This window comes from Orcinus orca, chromosome 1, assembly GCF_937001465.1.
Source record: "Orcinus orca chromosome 1, mOrcOrc1.1, whole genome shotgun sequence".
In the NCBI taxonomy this organism is placed as follows: Eukaryota; Metazoa; Chordata; class Mammalia; order Artiodactyla; family Delphinidae; genus Orcinus; species Orcinus orca.
In genome coordinates, this window is record NC_064559.1 from 194,134,588 (window position 1) to 194,140,851 (window position 6,264).

At 42.3% G+C, this 6,264-nt stretch overlaps 1 non-coding gene across 1 annotated transcript; it reads right to left on the reverse strand.

Annotated features, from left to right (window-relative positions):
* Positions 1 to 3,498: 3,498 nt before the first annotated feature.
* On the reverse strand, positions 3,499 to 3,608 carry LOC117200223 (U6 spliceosomal RNA). Its single transcript, XR_004481704.1, has one exon. It is a non-coding gene; the product is annotated as a U6 spliceosomal RNA (small nuclear RNA).
* Between the last annotated feature and the right edge of the window lie 2,656 nt (positions 3,609 to 6,264).

The window sequence follows — 6,264 nt, forward strand, 5'->3', positions numbered from 1 at the left end:
AGTGGGAGGAGGGGAAATGAAGATGGAATTGTGATTGGCGGTTGGGGGGTGGGTGGGCTGGGACTTGCAGGGTGTTTACAATGTGCTACTTCTTGACCTTGGGAGGGAGAATACATAAGTGTGCTCTTTATAATTAGTTAAATTATACATATGTGTACTTTTTAAAATTTATTTATTTAGGCTGCGCCGGGTTTTAGTCACGGCAGGCGGGATCTTTTAGTTGTGGCATGCGGACTTTTAGTTGTTGAATGCATGCAGCATCTAGTTCCCCAACCAGGGATCCAACCCAGCCCCACCCACACCCACACCCACACCCACCCCGCATTGGGAGCCCGGAGTGTTACCCCCTGGACCACCAAGGAAGTCCCCATATGTGTACTTTTCATATAAGTAAGAGTCTGGGGAAAGATATGTAACAAATACGTAACATAGTATTAAGATTCAGATACAAAGAATTACCAAAAATCAATAAGAAAAAGACAAATGTATTAGTCAAGGTCCAGTCAGGTGACAGAAAACACACAATAATTTGAACTGGGAAAGCATAATGTAAAGTATTGTTATCTAATAATAGAGGACTTTTAGAGTAATTAATGACTAAGGTGTAAAGAGAATGCCCAAGAATGAAGCAATAGCTGATATAGGGAACAGGCCTTACCTATAGGACTGAGGCAGAGCGCCCACGGAAAGAACAAATCTGGAAGAGATTCAGACCTCATGAGAGAAGATGTTGCTCTACTAGATGGAGAAGAGGTTTGCTGAGATGCCATAGGCCAGGGCTGACAAGCAGAAAACTGCCCACTTGGGTGAGAACAAAACTCACTAGGGAACTACTTAATGCAGAAGAATAGCTGGGAAGCCACCCAGTGGGTGCCAACAGAACTCACTTAGAAGATGCCCACGTGGTGCCCCTGAAACTCACTGGGAAGCTGCCCACAGGGGTGACTCTAAAACTCAGTAGCATGAGCACGACTGTTTGTCCCACATACCACTGGTCACTGAACATTGCCAGCCACTACGCATCACAGAAGCACGAAAAGAACACGGAAATCCTGAAGAGAAGCCCCCTTCCTCCTGCAGTTTCCCCCAAGCATGCTCTACAGACAAGGCTGATTATCGTGCCAGCTGGCAAAGGGGAAATACTTACAGGAGTCCATCTTAACTATCAAAAGCAGGGCAATGAATAGTGGCTTTAATGCTGAGACACAATAAATTGTTAACTGACACCACAAACAAATAACCCAGACTATCCTTAGAAGGATAGAAAAGAAACTAGTAAAATATCTATCTCCAGGGAGAAGTCTGACTGACAGCAAGGTAAAGGTGCGTGCTTTCCATGGGCAGACCCCAGGGGAACTGCCAGGAATGAGACACCCACAAAGAAATCCACCCCAGAGAGTCAGATGTCATCTGCCAGAGGTCAGATGACATCACCTATAAAAGGCTAGATTTCAGAGCATCAAACACAGAACTGAGATGGGGTGGCCAACCAGAGGAGGCATCCCCCACTCTGTGGAACTGCAGGGGGGTCCCCAGAGAGAGGATCGCAAAAAAAATCCACAAAATCACCTCACAGGACAGTCATCCTTAGATTTCCACTACTTCAGTAGTAAACTGGCACCAACGTCAGATTAGTAGTGAAGCCACCAAAAACAATCTTTCCCTCCCCCGCCCCAGCCCTAGAGGGACCCAAAACAGGGCCCAGGGAGTGGGGATGGAGGGAAAGGAGAAAAAGAGAAGATGCAACCATGTGTCCTCCCCACTCTGCAGGCTTCTGAGCCTGGGAAAAAGGGAAACTTTAAATTGGATGAAAGTCTGAAGGTTTTACATCAGACTGGACTGGGGCTTTTTATTACCCTGTCTGCCAAACCCACCAGTTGTTTTTTTTTTTTTTAAGTTTTTTAACTTTTGTTTTATATACAAAGAGGTAATATTGTTTCTGCATAAGGTAGATTCCTGGATGACCCATTCAAGGAAGTTCACTTAGTCCAACTTATTCCACCATGAGGCCAGCCCATAAAGATGGGGAATGAGGAGGTAAGCCCTCCTGCACCTCCAAATGATGTTCATTCAGTTTCCCAAGGCTGATTTCTATCAGTCCTCTTTCATAATTAAATAAAGTGTTTTGTGGGGTTTTTTCCTGGAAGAATTATGGCCTTCCTATGCACAAATATTGTTTCTGCCACTGTTGCTAAAAAACTCCTTTGTGATATTAATCCCCGCTGGAGACCAACCCTCTCCATGTCAAACAACAGAGGTGCTCATTTCACTTGAAAGATTGTTTTTAAAAACCTCCAAATTCTTCCCAATTCAAGACAGTTTATATTGTCTCAGTGATCCCCAGAGTTCAGAAGCATTGAAACTTTTTTTCTATCAATAAAAGACAAATTTAGCTAAAATACATGCCACTACAAACATTAAGCAGCCTGAATCGCTCCCCTTTGGCTAATAAACATTGCAGAAATTCCAACAGGTAAACTGATCTGAGCTCCTACTGTCTTGTCAGGAGAAGATGCATAAAAAATAATCCTGATTTACCCCTATTATTGAAAAAAGAGAAAGAAAGAAAACAAGCCCGAAAAAGATCTTCAAAAGCACTCATAAAGCTGTAAGTTTCGCCAAGCTCTTATGGGTTTTGTGAAATCTTATCATTCACAGCACCGCAAAACAAACAATTCTACGTGCACTTCCCTGTTTCTGCCATCAATTTGCACCTGGGTTGGTGGATCCACTTTCAAGACCAACAAAGGAAAACTTCTTTAGATTCATGCTAGAAAAGACCTTACCCTGTTCCACTGAGCTCATAAACTGCTGGGAAGCATTGGGGTTTCTCAGTGTAGGTTCACAAGTCAGTCTCTAAGAAGATATCTACCCCATGCAAACACCCAGTGAACCAGACTCTTTTCTTAAAGCGTTTAGTAGATATAACAGCACTAGTAGTATTGATAAAATGAGTGCACCAAACCCCTCTCTATGCAATATCACTATGAGTTAAAGCTTCAGACACACACATTAACAAAGTGACCAAAATTACTCAATGATCCCATTTTCTTCACAAGAAGCCAAAACTTAAAGAAGCAACTCCATGACCCGTGCTGCAGGTAAGTAATATATTTTCAGTCTAAACTGTCCTGGAGGCTTGTGACAATGTTTACAGCTCTGTAAAAATGGACAATAAAATCTTTAAAAGAATTTTCCGAGGTCAAACTAAAAATTTAGCACTATCTAAATGGTGCTTGATGAACTAAAATTCTAGTTAAAAAAAAAAAAGTTATTTTAATGAACAGTGACTTTCTGAGTCACTGGTGTCTCCAAGGTACTTTTGTGGGGGGTTTTTTGTTTTGTTTTGTTCTGGGCTTAAAGAACAAACATTCATTTCCCAAAGATCTGGAGGCTGGGAAGTCCAAGGTCAAGATGCCTGCAGATGAGGTGTCTGGTGAGAACCCACTTCCTGAGTCTTAGAGGGCTGTCTTCTGCTGTGTTTGAGTGAGGGAGCTGAAAAATATGGAACACTTCACGAATTTTCATCTCATCCTTGTGCAGGGGCCATGCTAATCTTCTCTGTTTCATTCCGGTTTTAGTACTCTATGTGCTGCTGAAGTGATCACTTCAAGACACCTTTGGATCTTAATCACTCACTTGTTCTTTGATCAAATGGAAAACCACTGCATTAATTCCGTTTGGGCAAGTTGTCACTATGACCTTACTTGGTCCTTTTGCTTCTTGCTGGAGAGATTCTTCTCTACTCCTGTCTCTATAACTCAGGGGCTTTTACCGGTGATTGTGACCTGACTGTAAAATTCTAGTTTCTAAAAAAGCAGAATGCAAGGCTATTGGTTGGTCTAGAATGAGTTTGTCTCAAAACATGTTTTGTTAAATACATTGATTTCCTGAGCTGACCACTGACCAAAGTAATATTCTGCTGTCTCTGTCATTAGTAGCTTTAACCTGCTTTTCTATCTCCCAATCCAAGGCTGTCCCCAAAACTTCACTAGATGAACCTTAAGTCAAAATACCCAAGTTCTGAGGACTGCATCTATCTCAAAAAAGAACATGACATTCTAATTTATTTAAACCTCACTTTACAGATAATCTTGGCTCAGAATTAAACAAAAACTTAAATAGAAAACTCAATCAAACAAGTTATTCACATGAAGTCATAAACCAGCAACTATCCACCCATGCACCCACCCACTCATTCAGCCTACAAATATTATTGAGCACTTACAAAGTGCCCACATGCAGTATTAATTGCTTGGAATGGCTCTGTGAGGAAAACAGACAAAATCCCTGCCCTTACGAAGCTCCCATTATAGTGGGGATGGAGGGAGGAGTGGGGGAACAGAGAAGGGTGCTGCTCGGCTGGTGCCAGTACCTCTGAAGGGGGTACAGTGAAGCTGCTTCTGCAGGTGTTAAAAACACTGCAAAGTGGATTCAGCTGCTGCTGCAGGAAGGAACTGCCACTGCTGGGGTGAAGATCTGTAGCTGGAGAGATGTTCACCGGAACAGGAAGCAAACTGGGAGGAGCAAGTCCCTTCCTCCTCCTCCATCCTGCAATCTCCCTCAGGCATTGTCTATGCAGAGTCTAACGGGGACCAGCTGGCAAAGCAGAAATGTAGTTTGCAGAGTCCCAGCACCAGCATTGCAAAGAATACAGGAAGGTGAGTTGGAGCTAAAATAGCTTGTAACTGGCACAATAATGAAAAGATAACTTAGGTTAGAAAATGATAAGGGCTTTGGGGGGAAGAAAAGAGCAAGGTAAAGAGGATCAGGAGAGTGTTACATTTTAAATAGGTCAATCAGGGTGGGCCTCATTGAGAAGGTGATTTTTGAGTTATAACTTAGAGTGATGAGATGCACCACTAATCTAACAATGGTCCTATCCAAGATGTCTTCCAGTCAGTCACTGCACTGCCAGTAATTGTACAAGGCAGCAAAATTCACTCCTTCAGGCCTTTCTTACCCAGATTTATATTTGAGACAGAACTCCTCCTATTTCTCACATTTCCTTTCCCAATCCTATGTAAACAGATGCTTTAAACTGAATCTCAGGAACAAAGCCCTTTCCTAAAACTGAAAAGATACCTGATCTGAGGTGGAATCACCTGGCATGACTCCATATTCCAAGAACATTCTAGAGAAAGCTTCTTCTCTGAAACAGAGACTTACCAGTTACACACACACACACACACACACACACACACACACACACACACACAGAGGCATTCTTCAGCCTATGAGACTATTGATGCCAAGGCTGGGAATAAGCACATTTGTGAAAGTTGTCCAATCATCTAAGAAACCATTTTAGGGGGAATTCTCTAGTGGTCCAGTGGTTAGGATTCTGTGCTCTCACTGCCAAGGGCCTGGGTTCAATCCCTGGTCAGGGAACTAAGCTCCCATGAGCCGTGTGGTGCAGCCAAAAAAAATTTAATAATAATAAGAGTAATGCTGCACCTTTGAGCTTTCAGAAACCATTTTAAACATTTGCATATTCCACTATGTAAAATATAAGGGCTTTTCAGATAAAAAGTAAAAACCTGGGTAGAGTGACCCACAGAACCAAGTAGCCTTGAAATACAGATTAAAACCATGAGGAGACATCACAACACTCCCATCAGAATGGCTGAATTAAAAAGACTGACTAATGTTCACAAGGACTTGGAGCAACTGGAATGCTCATCTCTTGCTGGTAGGAATATAAGGTGGTGCAACCTCTTTGGAAATCTGTTTAGCAGAATTTTCTAAAGCTAAATATATGGCTACCTTCTCATTCAGCAATACCAATCCTAAGTATATACCCAAGAGAAATGGTTGCACAAAAAGACATGTACAGAATGTTCCTAGTAGCTTGACTTGTAATAGCCAATGACTGGGAAAAATTCAAATTAGTCAACAGATGAATGGGTAAATAAACTGCGGCAGAGGCATATAATGGGCTGCTACTCAACAGCAATGACAACAAAACAGCCCTCTGTACACTTGTCCATGCAGGACCCTATGGGGCCTTCCTGGGACAGACCTCCCTATGTCCTGCACCTTCCTCTTGTTTGTAGAAAAACTTTAGCCTCCTAGGCCTTCCCCAAATTCCAAAGAATAAATTTAATCAGAGAAGTGAGAAAATGCAGAAGCAAAGGGAAACAGTCAAGCAAGACAAAATAATAATAGTTTAGCCGTTAAACAGTGTCAGGGACGTTTAGTTCCTCCTCAAGTGCTATAGATAATATTCTGAGCTATATCCGTTGAGCTGTTTTGCAGATACTG